Here is a 21,372-nt window from a genome sequence, read left to right on the forward strand (position 1 = left end):
TGCTTTAGCTGATCAGTGACACAGGTGAGCTGTATTGGGCACCAAAAGGCAAAATGACAAGCCATCTTGGCTACATTTGCCATTCAACAGTTCTTCTTCCCACATGAAAATCTACCTTTTGTTTTGCCAACTCCAAACTAGGACTAATAGGATGTGGATAGACTGTAAGGAAGTGTTGACTCAGATAAATAATATCTGTTAAGAAAGATTTATGGGGAAATGATGTTGCATAGAAGAAATATAATTTTATTTCTTCTGTGCATTAAAAAATGATATTGGATTTCTATTGCTTGTTCCAGGTGATGACCTGAGAAAAATGCACGATGCTACTATTGCTCTGGCATCACAGGAAACTGCCTTGAAACACTGACATCAGAGAGACAAGGAATGAGAATCAGAGTGTGTCACTCACTGTGATTCATTTCTAGTCTCTTTGTCTAAGCATGGAGATTTTCTTTAAATTAAGTTGAAGTTCATTCAGACTCGGAGTTAGTGCAGACTCAGAGAAACTGCCCACACCTCAACTTAAGTATCTGAGTAATTAAAGATGTGACACCTTGAAGGTCTCACACCTTCCCATTTTTTATGAAATTCAAGGGATTAAAGACCTTATCCAGTTTCTTAATGCCAAGGCCCTAGAGCCCAGAATTGCAAGTGGTGCATATTGTTATTAGTAAATCAAGTTATTAGATAACATTTTGATCAGAAAATGATATAAGCAGTAAAAAAGTAAACACTAAATATCTTCTATAATCATTCTCTCCTTCAGTGGCCAACACTTGTATGTATGTTTCTATTTGTTACTTGTCTGTAAGGAAGAAACGGGTTATAAACATTTTCTTTAGAGACTGTATTTGTTATTAAATCTGCTGTTTGGGCCAACTTCAAAGCCTTTCCTTACTACAGCCATCCTTGCTTACCTCCCTTACACTTCCACTGCATCTTTGTTTCTTCTTTTTCTTTAAATTTACTTTCTTCTTGTAAAGAAAATTTAGTTAAGATTGATAGGTACAAAGAGAAGTAAAACCAAAGAAAGAGGAGTTGCAATCAAAAATTACCAGTGAAAATTGTGGTACACACACACACACACACATACACACACACAGAGCTTTTGGAGATATCTATATCTATATCTATATAGGTTTATATATGTGTGTGTGTGCATATCTATATATATGTATATATGTATCTATATCTATATACATATATGTGTATCTATATCTATATACATATATATGTATCTATAGATACATATCTAGATAGATAGATATCTATCTATAGATATAGATATGCACACACACACATATATATACCTCTTGGATATGGATATATATATATGTAACCAAGGATTTTTTATATATATATATCTGTCCTCTTGGATATATACACACACATGCACACATATATATGTGTGTATATACTTCTTGGATATATATAAATGTACACACACACGTGTATATATATACATATATATATCCACACCACAATTTTCACTGATAATTTTTGATTGTAACTCTTTGTTTTTTTTTGGTTTTACTTCTCCTTGAACCTATCAATCTTAGCTAAATTTTCTTTTACAAGAAGGAAGTAAATTTAAGGAGAAAGAAGAAACAAAGACACGGTGGAAATGTAAGAGAGGTAAGCAAGGATGGGTGTAGTGAGGAAAGGTTTTGAAATATACATATATTTCCAAGAGTGTTTTTTCATTGTCACCTTAGTGCCACTTCTTCCCATTTTTGTACTTTTTTTTTTTTTTGGCAATTTTGCTGTTTAAAATCACTCCCAAGAGTACTGCTGAAGTGCTGTCCAGTGTTTTTAAGCTCAAGAAAGCTGTGATGTGCCTTATGGAGAAAATGCATGTGTTAGATAAGCCTCATTCAGGCATGAGTTTTAGTGCCGTTAACTTTAAGCTCAATGCTAAGCAATGCACAATAGGGTACATGCAGAGAAAGAAAGAGGAAATTGGCTGATACGTGCATGTAGGTGAGGTTGCTCTGGCAAGTGCTAAAGTAGCATCAATAGTGCATGATAAAGCTATGGAAAAGATGGAGAAATGGCTGATTTTGGGATTCATGAGCTGATGCCTGATAAAAATAGGCATAATGGACAACATTGTTCTGAGGCTGAAAGAGAATTTACATTCATTTTGCCCAGGTTCAGGACAAATTTAAACTCTTCTTGACTAGTGTGTTATTATAAAGAAATAAGTCATATTTTAAACAGAAACACACATAAAACAAGGTTTTGTGCTGATTGATTGACAGAAACATTGTGACCAGAAACCTAACTCTATTTTCCATAGGAACAGTGGCTAACTTGGTGTTCATGTGACTTTATATAACGTAAATAATGCAAATAACGAGAATCTACTGCCCATATGCATACTTTTCCCTGTCAGTTCACACAAACACACACACACACACATATACACACCCATATGTGGAAAACATATACTATATATATCCTTTAATATGTATATTTTATTAAAATGGGATCATGCTTGTCACAATTTTATAATTTGCTTTTTTTCTATTTTAACATTTCATCATGATCATCTTTCCAGATGAACTGATTTCTGTCATATAATTTTTAATGGCTGCATAACATTTATTCCATTTTATGAATATATCAAATTTTCACCAAGAAAGTTTGTAATAATTTATATCCTCCTCAGCAGTGCCTGAACCCTGACCTCAACTGAGTATTGTCTGAAAGTCTTCCTCATTTCATTGCTGTGTTTCTCATTCTATATCTGGCATAATTTCTTTCTCTATTTCTGCCTTGGGTGACTTGAAATATCATATTGTAGGCATGAGGCTAATTTTGAAAAGTTCTGCTGGCTTTGACAGCAGTGTTTTGAGTGCAACTCAGAAAATGGTTGTATTTAGTTGGTACAGCCATGCCCAGAAATTAAATTTGTCAAATTTCCAATAGCTGAAAAATTTTTTTAAAAAGTGAAGAATAACCCAGAAAGCATCCTTTGCATAGCCTAGGACATATCAAAAATTTGATACCCAAATAATCTCACTGCCTGCCCCAAGTTAATATTTGAAATAACTTGGGCAAAACTGAAAATATCATAACAATAACATTGACATTTTGTTTTACCTGCTTGATACAAAAGGGTGGCTATGGTCCTACTGAGGTTAAAAATATTTTTGTTCTTAAAACAACCTCAACCAAAGGAAAGATAGTAAAATACGTTTTCCCACTCTACATTAAGCTTTGAACGAAAATTGGAACAGATCACAACTGTTAAAGGGTCAAACCTGAAAAGACAACGGTGCTTTCCACCCCCAGTGTGATGCGTAATTGAAAATAAACATGACGCGAAACTGTACAGCAAGTGTGAGGAAGTTCTCACTATGATTTTTCTCATATTGGCTATCTCGAAACTGTTCCTTCACGGGGCGTTTGTTGAGTGCTCCTGCTATGCAGGTGCCCAGGCATATCTCCTTGTCGCTGCTGCCCCAGGTGGAGGAGTTGCTGACATTGCCTGCTGTGGAAATGGCGCTCTCATAGCTGTTGGTAATGCTTCCCTTCCTTTGCTGCTGGTGTTAGCATCTCCTCGATGAGGTACGGGAGCCTAATGTGTGCCTGCCAGAATGGGGAAATGGTCCATCTGCTCTGCGCTGAGCTTTAATTTCATTGCCAGTGACGGCTGCAAGGCAGATTGATACCCGAACATGGAGTGCGCAGTGGCACTTAGAGGCTGGGGGAGAGGAACTTTAATCAGTCTGTTTATAGCCCATAACCCAGAATGAAGGCCAAATGTGCTAAACAAGCTGTCTGTAAAGCTGCAGGGTCTATGCCATCCCAACCAGATGGAACTGGTCTAGAGGCTGGGAGCACTCAGTTCCTAGCCCACTGATGTTACTACAGTGGTGTGACCTTGAGCAAGTCACTTCACCTTCATGCTTTGTAACAGCAAAGTATCATCTATAAAGGTCAGCTTAGAGAATGTGATATACCTACCTCCCCTGTTGTGGGGACGCATGACATAACATCAAATCTCAATGATTCATCCAAGTGCAGCACAAATGCTGCCTCCTCTGTGGTCATCCAAAGGGCATTTCTGATTCCTCCAACTGAACAGAGTCTTCCCTTTTGAATTCTATTGGCATTTTAATAGCATCTTTCTTTGGACATGTAATAAATATATTAGCAAACATTTATTAGATGTGCCCACTTTATTCTGGCTACTATTCTAAGTACTTCAGTGGTAGTTAGTGATGGAGTAGTGAGATCAGGTACAGAGATAAATAACCAAGTTCTTGAAGGTTTGGTTTAAAAATAATACAAACTAAAATGAAATTAGTATGTCAAAGAGATATCTGTCTGTTGTGTTCATTGAAGCATTACTAGAGTAGCTAAGACTGGAATTGACCTGTGTGTCCCTCAGTAGATGAATGAATAAAGAAAATGTGGTATATATACACAATGGAATATTATACAGCCATAAAAAGGGGGCATCCTGTTATTTGTGATGATATGAATAAACATGGAGGACACTATGTTAAGTGAAATAAGACAGGCACAGAAAGATAAATACTGCATAATCTCACTTATATGTGAAATCTAAAAACATTGAATTTATAGGAGCAGAAAGTAGAATGGTGGTTATGAGAGTCTGACGGGACAAGAGAATGGAGAAATATTGGTCAAAGTACACAGAATTTCAGTTAGGAGGAATAAGTTCAAGAGATTCATCCTATAATATGGTGATTATAGTTAATAACAATGTATTGTATTCTTGAAAATTGCTATGAAAGTAGATTTTAAGTGTTTTCCCCGCAAAAGAAATAAATATGTGAGGTAATGAATTTGTTAATTAGCTTGATTTTGCTTTTCCACAGTGCATACATATATCAACACATCATATTGTATGCCATAAATATATATAATTTTTAGTTATCAATTAAAATATATTATGAATTTTCTATATTCCATCTAATTTTCTCCCAATAACTTTGTGCTTCTTCATAAGAGAAGATCTCTTTTTTGATAACTGCCTTGGCCATTTTAAAGCGTTCACCAGAATGTCTCATAGAAAGTAATGACAGCATATCGAACACTTACAGTCCCAAGCATTTTTGTAAATGCTTTACATGAATTAACTCATTCAGTCATTATTCCAATACGATGGTTGTTGCTATCTTATAGACAAGATGAGAAAATGGCACAGAGGAGTTAAGAACTGCTCAAGGTCACACAGTGTGTGGCAGAGCCAGAGCCAGGACTCAATCCCAGGCAGCCTGACTCCAGAACATACACTTGTGATCGTCGTGGCTACCTCCCGTGGTAGATGAGGTTCAGAAATATTTGTTGAATGAATGAGTGTTACAGTGTTTTAAAAGGATTACAGTGCTTTATAAGGTTAAGTGATTATTACTGTTACTACGGACATAACTATTACTACATGATTGCCATTGACATCCTGTAACATTTTCGGAGGAAGGAAGTCTCATCATTCTAATGTTGGTGTCAATAACATGTAGAGAGCAAGCATCTGATCAGAGAGTTGAACAATGAATGCTAGTATAAAATGCAAGTTCAGCCGTAGGAAAGCTAGAAATAAAGAAGTCTTTGCTTTATTATCCTCATGCTTGGGTCCATAGTATTTGGACTAATTCTGGGTGAATTCTGATTACTAGCCTCGGCCCACAGTGTTAGTTTTTTGCTTCCCCAAAAGATTTTTCATTAAGTTTGTCTCTTATACAAACTGATTATTCACTGACTTTATGTTTACTCTCAAATATATCCTTTTTAGTACTTAAGCTAGACAATATCGTGTCATCTTGAATTTCTACTTTCCTGCAATTGGTGGCTAAATCCTGCCCACTAAGTATTTTTGAAAGATATTCCCTCTCTTCTACTCTGACTGCCATTAACTTCAGTATTTTTGATTACACCACAGTAACAGGTTTCTAACTGGCCTCTCAGGGTATGATCTATATTTTCTCCAGTTTTTCCTCCAATTTTCCATTCTCTAATTTACATTTATGAAATGCACATCTGATATTATCACTTGTTGTTAAAAGTCATTAATGGCTTCCATTTACCTCCAAGGTAGACCATAAACTCACTCCACAATGTGACCCCAACCTGCTCCTCAGACACCATTTCCCATCATACTTCCTTATTAATTATATACACTGTAACCACACCAGACTGCTCTTTACCATTCCCAAAATGGGTCATATGCACCCATATTCCCAGGACACATGCCCTACCTTCTTGTCAAAAATTCCACCTGTTAAAAAGTTTGATTTTCTTAAAGGCACAGCTCAATGTCATTTTCTGATTATCCTGAACTAAAATTCATTGCTATTTGGAACAATTCTATGTTTGAACTATAATTCTCTTCTGACACTTATTTGTTTTATATTATGAGATAAGTAGCTTACCTTTTATATAATAGATTGGAAGTTCCTTGAACTTAAAAAAATAATTCATCGTTGTAGCTATATAACAACCAGCATAGATGTCATATATTTTTAGCTTTTTAAATATGTAGGGCTTATCTGGCCACGTAGACTGTTGGCTTTGGCCGGCAGTGACCATTTGCAACACGAGTTTGCTTCTGTATTTAGGGTGTTAACTTTAAATTTGCTTCTACCAGTTAACATCCTTGTGCAGGTGGCCAAAAGGAAGCTATTCTAATTCATTTTTCCAATGATTGCTATATGGACTAAGAGAAGTAACATCTGCAAAGCACTGGATATGTTAGGATCTCAAAAAAGGTAGCCATTGATTGGTTGCTTTATATTTGAAGTTGGCACAACATTTTATGTTACTGAGTCTTGGCATGAGACATCCAGTCTCAGGGATTGATTGTTTCCCATAATAAAACACGTGTGCAGTTTAATTCTAGCATACTCTCCAAATAAACATTTCCTCTTCCCTATTGTACCTTTGTGAACTGCCAGCATGTCTCCATTTGCTCTAAAATAATCTGCTCAGTAGTGTCTTGTAACTGTGTTTTTTTTTTTTTTTTTTTTTTTTTTTTTTTTTTTTTTTTTAAAGACAGAGTCTCGCACGTCACCTGGGCTGGAGTGCAATGGCGTGATCTCGGCTCACTGCAACCTCTGCCTCCCAGGTTCAAGTGATTCTCTTGCCTCAGCCTCCCAAGTAGCTGGGATTACGGGTGCCTGCTACCATGCCCTGCTTGTTTTTTGTGTTTTTAGTACAGATGGGGTTTCACTATGTTGGCCAGGCTGGTCTCAAACTCCAGACCTTGTGATCCACCTGCCTTGGCCTTCCAAAGTGCTGAGATTACAGGCGTGAGCTACTGTGCCTTTCTGTAACTACTTTTAAATTTGAAGGCTTTAAAAGATTATTATTATCTATTTGTCTCTAAACTATTTCTTTGTATACCCTTACTCTGGTCTTCTTGGAACATAAAAGAAAGCCGCAGTCTTACAGAGTATAATGCCTGAAGTATAACATCAATAAATAAGTATTTGTGGACTCAGTAAGTGGGGAATAAGTGAATGGCTTCCATGCTCCTGGTAGGCAAAAATATGCAAACTATTCAGTTATGTGAGTTGTCTATATTAGTCATGCAAAACTAGCCTGGGTTTCTAGGCAGCATATCTGAGAATGTCTTTTAATATCTGGGAGTAGATTAATCTACTCCTCCCTTAAATAACAAGTAGATCCTTTGAGAAGAAGGTGCTGTGGTGTACTCAGGCAGAATTTAAAAGAACACCAGCATTACATGAAGCAGGAAGTTAATTTGCCTGCTGGAGTTGATGAGGAAGTAACACTGGGGAATTATTATTCAATCTCTTTAGGACTGCCAGGGTGAAAAGTTTTCTCTCTCATTACCTAACGAGGCTCTGCCAACTGGGTACCCCATAAGCTCCTACTGTCTGAAAAGCAGTGCAAAATGAGGATTTTTGTTGGAAAGACTGACTCTATTGTCCATGTGGGTGCGAAAGTCTGTCTGGATGCTCTGGGCTGTGTGTGCTGAATGACAAGGTGAGTCTAAAGGAGACAAGGTGACTCCTTCCGCCCAGGTTAGATTAGACGAGGGCAAGGGCAGATATCTAGGAAACTCCATGTACCAGACTCTGGAATCAGATGCTGTTAGATTCTCCCTTCAGAGTAGAATGGCTGACTGGCTTTTGAGACGGAGTCTCGCTCTGTTGCCCAGGCTGGAGTGCAGTGGTGCGATCTCGGCTCACTGCAAGCTCCGCCTCCCGGGTTCACGCCATTCTCCTGCCTCAGCCTCCAGAGTAGCTGAGACTACAGGCTCCCACCACCACACCCGGCTAATTTTTTGTATTTCTAGTAGAGACGGAGCTTCACTGTGTTAGCCAGAATGGTCTCGATCTCCTGACCTCGTGATCCACCCGCCTCGGCCTCCCAAAGTGCTGGGATTACAGGCTGAGCCACCATGCCCGGCCTGACTGGCCTTAGTATTGCCCTTATCAGTGAAGAGTGTTTAAAGTTGAATTGACTGGGCAATTTTTTTTTTTTTTTTTGTAGAAGGCTGTCACAGAGTAAAATAATACCATGAAATGACATCATAATTAGGTACTTTAGATTCATTTGTGGGAAAAAAGTCAAAGTCAAAAATTTACTTCCTTTTCTTTTCCTTCCCAAAACACCTACATCAACATGCCCTATTTTCTAATTTTTTTTTTTTTTTTTGCCAAAGTTATTGACTAATAAGATCATGGTATCTTACTGGCAAAGTAAGTGGATTATTTTAATTCCCATTTGACTTCTTTTCCAAGTGACTTCCTCAGCAATAAGGAAAGAGTTCCCACATCTGAGCTCTAAAAGTGGTTAATGGATGTGTCTCTCCCTACAAATTTAGTGTCTTAAAGGCACACAACATACTTACTTAAAGGAAGCTCTCCTGTAGTTCTATTGTGATTTTCATGTCCATACCCATGGGAAAGAGCCTCTGTCTTCAATCTTACATAGTTACTCTGGGTCTCATAACCAAATTAAGAGCAGAAGATAATGCTGAGTGGTAAATTCAATCAGCTTTCCCAGAGGTTAGAAACACTTCTCAGTTACCTCTGTACTCATACATCTATCCTCCAATCTGTTCAATTCAGCTGTCACAATTTCACCCCGATTTACCCCTTGCTAACACTTGAAATGCTGCCTTTAATTAATTCTCCACACTCAGAACTTTGAGCAATGCCAAGTTAGTTAATTATCCAAGTGTATTGCTTTAAGCATTTCCTAGATGTGAATTATAAAAATTCTTGGTGAGTGCCAGCATCGTATCTTCAAAGACTTGAGCTTCCTTGCCCTCCACAGAGCTGTGCTGGATACGAAATGAGCAGATGGCACAGAACAATATCTAAAGTTTCTCTCTCAACTATGATACAGGTATCCAGAAACATCCTCTTTTACTTTATTGAAAAAGTGGGAAGGTTCAAAGGAAAAGTGTAACCAGCTTTTGAGTAAGTTGGACTAGAATTATTATTGTATAACTTCTCTTAGATCTCTAGGGGCTTATAGCTTTGTGCTAGGTGTTACCAGTTGAAATGAGATAAGATCATCATGGATGCCAAATTTTACTGTTGTTGTAGAAATTTGTTTTACAAAACGTCTCTCATGAGAAAAGAAAGGAAAGCAATAACATTTTTTTGTTTCCTTTTTCTCTGTAGGCATTCTAATATATGCATTCTTCATGACAACTATGTGATAGATATTAATATCCTCATTGTTAAAAATGAAGAAACTAAATCTCAGGAAGAAAAACTAAGTGAAGACAAAAGAAGGATTTGAACTGAGGTTTGTCAGACTCTTGGGACCATGCCGTTGAAACCACTAAACCACACTGCCTCTGGGTCACTTGATAAACAGGGTTCAACCATTAAGAAAGTCATTAATAAAGTTCCTTGTGCTCTCCTTGAGATTACAAACCATTGATTTGTTAAACTGGAATCTTTGTTTTGTTATGGTCACAATTACTTGTCAACAAGAGATAAATTTATTGAGTTTCTTAAATATGAGCACCTGTCTTGCTTCCCCTAGCAGAGGACATGTCTCAGTCAATATTTCAACATAGTGGACATGGTGTCACCAAGACACAAAGTCTCAGGATAGTTAAGAAATACTTTGTATTCTAAGGTAACTCCAAGTGTTCTCAATTTTCAATAACTAGCTTCTATTTGTGAACATTAATCCAAAATTGTTAAAAGCATGAAGTTCAGAATATTTCCTGCAGGCCTGTAAGAAAAGGTACATACTAAAGTCTAATCTTGTTATAGAGAATTAGTTTTTATACAAACTCTCCACTTAGGAGTGGGAAAAAGGATTGTATCTCATGCTGCCTAATTCCTACTCCCATTCATAAGCCATCAATGTTCTTTTCTAAACTTTGAATTTTTACAGATTATTCTGGGAGATTCTGGGAATCTTTTCTCCAACACTCCAATGGCATCTGACTATGTGAGCTAAGATCTATAGATCTGTGAGTTGGCAGAGCTGTGAAAAGTTTCTCTCTTCTTAGCACATAAGCAGGAAACCTTGATACAGGAATCAATAAGAGGAAAGACAAAATGTTTATTAGAACAAATTTATTATATTTAAGTGAACAAAACACTTATTTTGCAGTAGACTAAACTCCAGGATATGGAATATTTCTCAGTTTCCTTTTTTAACTTGCTATTGTTGAATATAATTTTGACTATAGTCACTTTGAGTGAAGTGATGGTTCCAAACAAGGCAGCATTTGGCCTCTAGAAACATAGAGAGAAATATCCAAGGGGAAATATGGAAGGTTCAGTGGCCTCAGAGTAAAAAGTTCCAGAGTAAAAAGTTCCAAACTGAAGTCCTATCTTTGGCGACAATTAATGGAATGAAGTTGGGTTAGTCATCAGACTTTTAAAAACCTTGATTGCCGAATCTGCAGAATGGGTACATTAGAAATGTCAATCATATTGCTGCCATGCCAACAGACTCCTCTATTTGGTGCTGTTTCAAGCAAGTGACTTTCCTGCCTACAGCAACAGAAAACTGGTTCAGTGTGAACACCTGTCATAAGGTGGACTAGCTAACTTTGAGGAGGTTTATCATAAAAAGAAGAACTGGATTTGAAATAGGAAACAGAGTGAAACCATGAGGTAGAATCAGGGCCAAGAGAAGTCTTGGTGAGCCGAAGTTCGGAGCATTTCAATCAAGGAACATTGAGGTTGAGAAAAGATTTATAGACTCAAAGACAAGACTAAGTCAGTGATTACATTAGCACAGTCATTGAGACCATAGGTTTTGGAGTGAAATGAATGTGGATTCTTATTAGCTGTGTGACCTTCAGTAATTTACTTAACATCTCTAAGGTTCTGGTTTCTTGTCAGTAAAATGAAGATAATAGTAAATAAATAGTAAAATGGAAATAATTTTCATTATAAGGTTGTTGTGAGGATTTTAATTAATACATAATAAACCTGTAGAACAGTGGCTGGCATTTTTCTAATTCTACATCAGTGATATGGTTTGGCTGTGTCCCCACCCAAATCTCATCTTGAGTTCCCACATGTTGTGGGAGAGACCCCTTGGGAGGTAATTGAGTCACGGGTGCAAGTCTTTTCCATGCTGTTCTCACGGTAGTGAATAAGTCTCACAAAATCTGATGATTTTATAAAGAGGAGTTCCCCAGTACAAGGTCTCTCTCTTTCCCCTGGTGCCATCCATGTAAGATGTGACTTGCCCCTCTTTGCCTTCTGCCATGATTGTGAGGCTTCCCCAGCCATGTGGAACTGTAAGTCCATTAAACCTCTTTCTTTTGTAAATTGTGCAGTCTTAGATACGTCTTCATCAGCAGCATGAAAATAGACTAATACAGTAAATTGGTACCAGTAGAGTGGGATGTTGCTGAAAAGATACCTGAAAATGTGGAAGCAACTTTGGAACTGGGTAATAGGCAGAGGTCGGAACAGTTCGGAGGCTACAGAAGAAGATAGGAAAATGTGGGAAAGTTTGGAACTTCGTAGAAACTTACTGAATGGCTTTGACAAAAACGCTGATGGTGATATGAACAATAAGCTCCAGGCTGAAGTGGTCTCAGATGGAGATGAGGAACTTGTTGGGAACTGGAGCAAAGGTGACTCTTTTCATAGTTTAGCAGAGACTGCTGGCATTTTGTCCCACCCTAGAGATTTGTGGAACTTTGAACTTGAGAGAGATGATTAGGGTATCTGATGGAAGAGGTTTCTAACCAGCAAAGCATTCAAGAGGTGACTTGGGTGCTGTTAAAGGCATTCACTTTTACAAAGGAAGCAAAGCATAAAAGTTTGGAAAACTTACAGCCTGACAATGTGATAGAAAAGAAAATCCCATTTTCTGAGAAGAAATTCAAGCCAGCTGCAGAAATTTGCATAAGTAACAAGGAGCCAAATGTTAATCCCCAAGACAATGAGGAAAATGTCTCCAGGGCATGTCTAAGGTCTTCACAGCAGCCCCTTTTCTCACAGGTGCAGAGGCCTAGGAGGAACATATGGTTTAGTGGGCTGGGCCCCTGCTGTGTGCAGCCTAGAAAATTGGTGCCCTGTGTCCCAGCCACTTCAGCCATGGCTGAAATGGGCCAATGTAGAACATGGGCCATGGCTTCAGAGGGTGCAAGCTTCAAGCCTTGGCAGCTGCTGCTTGCTGTTGAGCCTGCCAGTACACAGAAGTAAAGAATTGGGGTTTGGGAACCTCCACCTAGATTTCAGAAGATGTGTGGCAATACCTGGGTGTCCAGGCAGAAGTTTGCTGCAGGAGTGGGGCTCTCATGGAGAACCTCTGCTAGGGCAATGCAGAAGGGAAATGTTGGGTTGGAACCACCACACAGAGTCCCTAATGGGGCACCACCTAGTGGAGCTGTGAGAAAGGGGCCACCATCCTCCAGACACCAGAATGGTAGATCCACTGACAGCTTGCACTGTTCACCTGGAAAAGCCACAGATATATTCAATACCAGTCCATGAAAGCAGCTGAGAGGGAGGCTATATCCTGCAAACTCATAGGGGCAGAGCTGTCCAAGATCATGGGAACCTACCTCTTGCATCAATGTGACCTGGATGTGAGACATGGAGTCAAAGTAGATTATTTTGGAACTTTAGGATTTGATTGCCCTGCTGAATTTCAGACTTGCATGGGGCCTGTAGCCCCTTTATTTTGGCCAATTTATCCCATTTGGAATGGCTGTATTTACCCAATGCCTGTACCCCATTGTATCTAGGAAGTAACTAACCTGCTTTTGATTTTACAGGCTTATAGGCAGAAGGGAGTTGCCTTTTCTCAGATAAGACTTTGGACTGTAGACTTTTTAGTTAATACTGAAATGAGTTAAGACTTTGGGGGATTGTTGGGAAGGCATGATTGGTTTGAAATGTGAAGACATGAGATTTGGGTAGGGCCAAGGGTGGAATGATATGGTTTGGCTGTGTCTGCACCCAAATTTCATCACCTGTTGTGGGAAGGACCCAGTGGGAGGTGATTGAATCATGGGGGCAGGTCTTTCCCGTGCTGTTCTCAATTATAGTAAATAAGTCTCACAAGATCTGATGGTTATTATAAGGGGGAGTGCCCCTACACAAGTTCTCTCTCTTTGTCTGCTGCCATCCATGTAAGACATGACTTGCTCCTCCTTGCCTTCTGCCGTTATTGTGAGGCCTCCATGGTTGTACAGTTCCACGTGGAACTGTAAGTCCTATTAAACTTCTTTCTTTTGTAAATTGCCCAGTCTCAGGTATGTCTTTATCAGCAGCATGAAAATGGACTAATACAATCAGTGTTTGTCTTATTACCTGAGAGGTACCATACTAAGTGTTTATATGATTTATGTCCATGAATCTTTCAATAACTTTATGAGGAAGATTTTATTATTATCTCCACTTTGTGGATGAATAAGCTAAGGCACACAGAGGTTAATTAACATCTTCCTGTCACACAACTAGTAGGTGGCAGAGCTGACATTTGAAGTAGGGCTTTATGGTTTCAGAGTCTGCTTGTTCACCATTACCAGTAGAAGGTAATGGACAATGTCACTATTAGGGAATTACAGTAACCAGGGCTCTTTCTACTTCTCTATAATTGATGAGTAGCAGCAAGAGGAGTGTAGAGCAGGCAAATAGGAAGGGCTGAGCCCTAGAGGTGGCTGACAACTTGTGTAAGAACAGCAAAATCAGCCTGTGGGGATTTATGGCTGCCCTGGGTTCATTGCAGGTCCTGGGAAGCCTGGCCATGACTAATCCTTTGTTTTTTGGATCCTACAAGATCCTATGTGTCCTTGAAGGAAGTCTGCTGTTTCAGGAGAAGGCTCCACTGAGCCTCTGTTCCAAGCGTGACACTGAGCCACTGGGTGTCAACACTTGCTCTGTCTTGAAGAAACAAGGTTTGTCAAAGATTTTTGTTCCATGGAAACAGGGATTTGTTTGGTTTGGTCATCATCATTCACCTAACATTTAGCATAGCACATAGTAGGGGTTCCTGAAATAACTTTTTGAGAGAATGAGTAAAAAACTGGAGTAAAACAAATGTAAAGCATTTCTTTCTTCTAATTGCTGATATGACTATTTCTTTCAATGACTAATTCCTCATGCAGTAGTCTACATAGTTATAGAGAAATGACCTTTTGCTGAAAAACAGAACGAATTGTACAATAGTTATAAAATGAGTGTTTCAAATTCCTATTACCTGAAGGACTGAGAGAGCAAAAAGACATTTCAGGTTATTAATCTATATTTATCATGTCAACAATTTATCAGGCATAATGCCTAACAATAAAAGCCCCATTATAGCTTCATTTAACATGAAATACTGTGTTATTAACTTACTATATTATGTGTATTTCATCCTAATCATAGAAATTTCAAAGAGCTCACAGCCTCTTTCCATCTCTGCCGGTAGTTAAAATAAGATTTAACTTCTATCGCTACAGCAAATCATATTCTAGTGAATACTGACCTTCTTGAGGGTCATATGCCTATACCCTCTAAACTAAAATTTGCTAATGCTATTTCACAAATCTCCAGAAATAGATGCTTTAATTCTGTCCAATGATACATTCTCTTCAAACAATGCCTCTCTTTTTCTTGCCGAAAATTCATAGCAAGACCAGCGGTCGATGAAGCCAAACATCTCTCAGGCTTCCCCTTGATCCTCCTGCATCAAATGCTTAAAATTTAATGCTGGAGCTTACAGCGCCCTGAGCTCCAGAGATAGAAGTAAATGAAAAGTCAACCTTTCAGGCTGTATTTCTGCCAGGCTTTTGTGTTTGTGTTTCCCCCCAATGGCAGCTGAAACAGTTTGCTATCAGAACACTCTACTGTCAGAGGAACTTTGTGATCGGCGTGACACAGAGATTGGAAAATGTCACTATTAGGGAATTACAGTAACCAGGGCTCTTTCTGTCCAAGTCCATTTGTGCTTGCAGAATTTTGTCAACACAGCAGGAGCTTGGGGAGTCAGGCCACTTGTAGTAGTACTTGGGAGTCTATGCGTGCTTTTTCTCAGGGAAAATTCAGAAGATGAGAAGGCTTAGCTGCTCTGAGTATCTCTGAGCCTCTGTATCCTCAGAGGATAGTGCTTTAAGGAAGAAGAGTGGTGGGCATCATCTGACATCTGCAATGGCCATGATAGGTTTTACCATCGTAATCTGTTTTTGTATCTGTCTTGACAAAAACTAGAAATATAAATTTATGTGTACAATTTCTACAGTAGATTTACCCAAGCATATTTCAGACACTTACAACTTCTTTCTAGAAGACAGAAACTTTGGGGAGAGGGCGTGTGACAAGCAAGAACATTGTTACATGATACGGTCACAGGGCCCCAGGACCCCTTTTCTGCACACTCTGCTACACTGCTATGGAGGGCACAGTGTCTTATCTTAAGCCTTTTCTTCCCTTTACTTTCCCTTCTAGGAATCCCTCTCATTTTGCCCACAGGCCTTGGTATTCCTTCAAAATAGTGTTTCTTGTAACTGCCCCAGACTAAAAAAAAATCATTCAATTTACTTTACCCTGAATACCACACAGGCCTCTAAGACAGCCTGGACAAGACCCTAGTGATATTTACCAAGTCTCCCTCTGTCAGGTCACTGGATTGCATATTTATTGGCCAGTGTACACACAGCACAGTGATGAAAAATAATACCCCACAGTCACATTGAAGCAATATTCCAAGATGTGTAAGACCATCAACTCAAAACCCTTTGAGAGATTTCCCTATCCCCAGCCATATGTTTGGTGCTACAGGTACGTTTTTCTGCCTTTACCACTTTGGGAATTTTTTTTGACAAGGGCTCTCCAATGACTGCCTTGTTGCTGTGCAGGCAGGAGAGAGATGAGGCTCAGGTTTCAACTGAGGTGTTAATTATACCAGTGACAGACTTGCCTTAATAGGGCTTAATTGACATCTTTGTCTCAAGTTTGAGAAATCTAAACAAAGAATATTTAAACTTTGGCTTAAGCTTTGCCTTGATCAAAAAATAATTATTATTCCTATAAGTTGTATAGTGATGTATTAGGGGTCAAATGGAAATAAAATTTGAGACAGATCCAATGTTATTTAGAGTTACTTGCTTTGCCACAGCCATGATCCTTACAGCACGAAATAAGCCTCAGATCAGAGGGGTTTTATAGAGCAAAGACCTAGGAGTGCAGGTGTAGAACACGTTTGAACAAAGCCCCCACCCCTGTTGGAAGAATGTGCTATTCCATTAGAGGTTTTATGAATGTGAGTATCATTTGAATCTTTCTAAATGAATGAGCCTGATTTTCCTAACCATTAACCGTAGAGTAGTTTTAATGGCTGTACTCCATGAAATACATGCTGACAGTGAAACTGCCTTTATAAGGTGTTCTATGACTTCCAATGCTATCATTCTGTAGTCAAATGTATTTTTATTATAGATATTAACAGTTGGTTAGACTTTCTTTACCTGCCCATTATGTTCATAAATCAGTGCATCTATAATAGTTAAGAAAGACGAACTTGTTAAAGCTTACATTTATTCTTCCACATAATAATCTTAGGAGCTAGATAGGTGCTTATTCATTACCAATTAATGTTGGGCTTCTCCAGAATGAATAGAAAACTAAATCTATCCTATGAGCCTTGGGTAGATGCAGAGTTGGGATTTACAAGATAAATATTTAAATCGTTCTTAAGGGCAAGTTCATTCCCTCAGCAGGCATCTACTAAGGTCTGTTGTTGACCAGACTATACACTAGGCTGGTAGTCTCATCAACATGAGGAGAATAAGTCAACATGACCCTTGAAGAACTTGCTTTCTCATAGCTGAAGGAAGGTTGTGGACTCCTGGTCTGAAATTGACATTTGGAAGCCCGGAGAGGATCAACGTCCTCCCCTTTTAACCTCAGCCTAGAGGCAAAGGATTGTGGGGAGAGGAGTCTTCCTGTGAGAAGACTGGGAGGGATGACCTGTTGGCGGTAAGCCAGATTCAGTTAAGGGGAGGAAAGTAAAAAAGGAAGCATGGGATAGGGATAAATGTGATGGAGGTAAGAGGTCTTTGTAGAAAACTAATAAAGCCAGTGGAAAAAAGAAAAACAAGAATATTTCCCCTTCCTTCTAGGAGGAATGGGAGGAAATAAATATTCATTGGGTTTCTGCTATGTGCCACACAGTGTCCTAGGTATTTCACAGATGTTCCATTTTTTCTTAAAACAGACCTGTAAGTCGATGTTATGTCCATTTTATAGGTGGGAGAATGAAGTGAGCAAGGTTAAATATCTACCAAAATTCACATTCCAATACATGGTAAAAGTGATGCTGAAACACAGGTGTATTCGTCTCCAAACACACTCTCTTTTACATGACAGATGCCAAGACCTCAAATGCAAATTGACAAACATGTTCATTTGTTAATTCAACAAATGTTGAGCCCTATTGTCTGCCAGACAGTCAAGGATATTTCTCTCTCACTCCTTACTTTTGGGCTTTCATGCGTCTCTCCTCTCCTTGCCTCTAAGCCTTATATCCTTTTAAGTTTTTTTAAATTTGTCACTTGTGAAGAATTGATGATTTTGTATCCCAGGTCTGCTGTTCAGGAAATTAAATCATGTTGTTACTTTGAGCCTCTGATTTCTCGTCTGTAAAGTGGAAGATAGTAAGAATCTTTCTCTCGTAATGTTGGGTAGTTTAAATGAGGTAATATATGTGAAAGAGCACAGTGCCTGACAGATGGCAGGTGCTCAACATGTGTGTTCATTAAGGTAGTCACCAAAGATTCTCCCTCCGAAGCAGAAAGTGGCACAGAGAATGTCTCCTTGGAGAACAATAGCTCTGCCGATGGTGATGATGGTGATAATGATGGAGAAAATCCTTAAAGACAGAGCACAAGTAGGCTTCCTAAAGATGTATTTTGTGTGGCATACTAAGATTAACAATAGCTTCTAAGATTATTATGTGGAAGAATACATGTAAACTTTAACAAATTCTTCTTTCTTATTTATAGTGGATGCACTGATTTATGAACATCATGGGCAGATAAAGAAAATCTAACCAACTGCTAATATCTATAATAAAAAATGTTTACGAAGCAGAAGCAGCAGCAGAAGGAAAAAAATAATCACTCGCTAACATTTAAAATAAAAAAATTTACATAAAATTCTAAATTTCTGCATTTTCTTGAAAAATAGGAAGATTTGTTAAGAGTAGGTTATTGTTCCCACATCAGCTGGAGCTGAGTAGTAGCTGTCCCTTGCTGGCAGGATTATGCTACATAGTGCCAGGGTGAGTCTATGTTCTGGTTTTCCTGGGACAGCTTGGTTTGTGCCCACTGACCTAGCATCATTATTAGTAGCATCCTCCTTTCTTCTGATTTGGAGAAGTTTTATGTATTCCCTTCATCTCTCGTATGCTCCAAGCCTACTTGCACTGCCTCTCTTTATGTTACCTGCCTGCCCCTGTAAGCATTAGAGTTTGTGACCTCTTTTTATGGGCATCCTTTTCCCGTAGACTATGTTTCAGTAGCACACTGTTTTCCAAAGGATTTAGAGGTCAGAAAGATTTAACTTCTCTACCTTCAGAAACTACATTCAACAATCACTGTTGAATTCAAGGAAAGGATAATGTCCTGTTAAGTTCTATCTGCCCTATGGAGAGCCTCTACCAAGCACGATCGTTTGCTGGAAAGTTTGGTCAGACTCAGTATGTTGAACTAGATAATTCATTTGCCTTTGAGGAGTTCTTTCATCTCTGCAATAAAAAAATCTGGAGTTATCCGCAGAGGTACATTCTTTGAAATACTCAAACAGCAGGAATAAGAAGATATGATTTCCATGGCTATATGATAATGGCCTATTACTTTTGTATAACTTTTTTCCTTTGACATAGAAGTCTCTCCTTCAGCTTCTCACTTGAGGTGGGCAGGTAAGTGTTTTTTTCTAGTTTTATAGATGAGGAAGCTGACTGAGAGGTTAAGTGACAGAACCTAACGTCACACAGCCTGTGGGTTATAAAAGTGGGGTTGACCCACTTCTAACTCCTCTCTTTATGCTCTTTCTACCTCTCACTGACTGACATGTTTTTTTTTTTCTGTTATTTAGGGAAATTTTTCTAAGCTAGAGGCCCCTAGCCTTTCATCTTATGAATGTTTTCCTAACTACGTATCAACTGACCACTGGAAATTATGTATTTTATAAAAATATATGCCCTTGTCCTGGACAGCATTATTTTCTACATGTTGGGAAACAAACTGATTCAGTAGGTATTCATTGCAGGCACATCATGGACTAGACGTAGTCTCTGACTTCATTATACTTACAGTCTGGTGAGCACGGAGAACAGACATCAGTCACATAAGCACGAGGTGTGTAATTACAAACTATAGATGCTGGTCAGTCTAGACAAAGGTTCTGCCCTCAGGGGCTTATATTCCAGTGAAGGAAAAGTACTGAGAGGTCTTAATGGGCTGGGAGGAGGGTGAGTGGGGAGAATTAGGGTTTAGGAAGGAAATCTACTATGGAGAGTCAGAGAAGGCTCTTCTCAGGAAGTGAAATTTGTCCTGGGGTCAAAAATGGGGCTTTAAGTTGGGTGAGAGGGCTCCAGGCAGAGGAAAGAAGATATTCAAAGGGCCTGGGACAGAAGGAAGTTTGGCTTACGAGGACAACTTAGAGAATACCAGTGGATTCGTGCTTGAATAATGAGGAAGAGTTGTACAACCTGAAGCTGCCAGGTCGTGTAGGACTTTGGGGCCATGCTGAGGATCTTTGCCAGTATTCTGAAAACAATGTGGAGTTAGTAATAGTTTTAAGCAAGGGAGTGACACGATCAGATTTGAATTGTGAAAACATCCATCTTGCTGCTAGCATAGAATAGATTGATGGAGGGAGGGCCCAATAGATGAGCACAGGTTAGAAGACTGGAGATGCCAGTGGCTGGGACTAACGGTAGGAATGAAGTTGAAGAGCAGACTTGGTATGGGGTTAAAGATGGGGAGTGAGAGTGAGAGTGAGAAGGTGTTAGGATGACTGCTATGTTTCTGTCTTGGGTAGTGGTGGTGTCGCTCATTGAGATAAGGAGTAGTGGAGGGGGAAAAGTTCTGGAGGAAAGGAAATTAGTACTAAAGGTTAATAAAAGTGGTTAATCAATCAGCAAACACACTGACTTTCTCTTGACAATAGAAACACCAATACCTTCTGATCTCTTGGGTGGGGGGGAAGATATTGACAATTTTTAGCTATTCTGTCAGTAAACATTTACTGATACCTAGGTGAGTATTTGCTAAATAGCGGTGCTATTAGCAAATGCAGATATCTAACAACCTTCTTCAAAGTGAATATCTTAGGTTACATTGGAAAAAGTGATAACATTGAGGATCCACTTAGAAAAGTTGTAATCAAATCCTGAGTAATCCTCATATCTGAGTTGTCTTTCCTGATATACCCTCAACTTACATTTTATGTGTAGCTCTCTTAAGCCACTATACCAAAGCCATTAGAGTCTTTTTTTTTTTCATACTAAAGTATACATTCTTTGTCTGTTTCCATCACTACTTTGGAAGCTTCTGGAGGACAGGGACCATGTTGTATTCACCTTTGTTTCCTAAGTGTTGATCAGGTCTAGCATTTGGAAATTCTTTAGCTAATGGTTGTTGGTTGCGTGTTTGATATTATAGACAAGTTTTAAATTTGATATTCCTCAATCTCATTTTTTATTCTACTAACAATGTGCTGTAATGTAAATGTAGGAACATTTCCTAGAAAGTAATAAGGATGAAGTTTGAGACCTAAACTGAAATCCCTTAGGCTGTAGTTTGTTAAAAAGTAAAAAAAACCAACCAACTAACAAACAAATAAAAGAACCCTGTTTTTATTCTTGCATTCTGAAGTGCATACCTACAACCATTAGTCGTTTATCTTGGGGGAAGAGATGGAACTAAAATTTTCCATA

The 21,372-nt window shown here is 38.7% G+C and overlaps 1 protein-coding gene and 1 long non-coding RNA gene across 2 annotated transcripts in view; one reads left to right on the forward strand and one right to left on the reverse strand.

Moving 5' to 3' along the window:
• LOC140713467 (uncharacterized) overlaps nt 1-9,884 on the forward strand; it is a 47,775-nt gene extending 37,891 nt beyond the window's left edge. Inside the window, exon 2 of the long non-coding RNA XR_012095550.1 lies at nt 9,636-9,884. This is a non-coding gene — a long non-coding RNA (uncharacterized lncRNA). The remainder of the gene's footprint in view (nt 1-9,635) is intronic.
• Nucleotides 1-21,372, reverse strand: part of KCNMB2 (potassium calcium-activated channel subfamily M regulatory beta subunit 2) — a 308,021-nt gene that overhangs the window by 81,789 nt on the left and 204,860 nt on the right. The gene's annotated exons all lie outside the window — the stretch shown is intronic.

This window comes from Chlorocebus sabaeus, chromosome 15 (genome assembly GCF_047675955.1).
Source record: "Chlorocebus sabaeus isolate Y175 chromosome 15, mChlSab1.0.hap1, whole genome shotgun sequence".
NCBI lineage: Eukaryota > Metazoa > Chordata > Mammalia > Primates > Cercopithecidae > Chlorocebus > Chlorocebus sabaeus.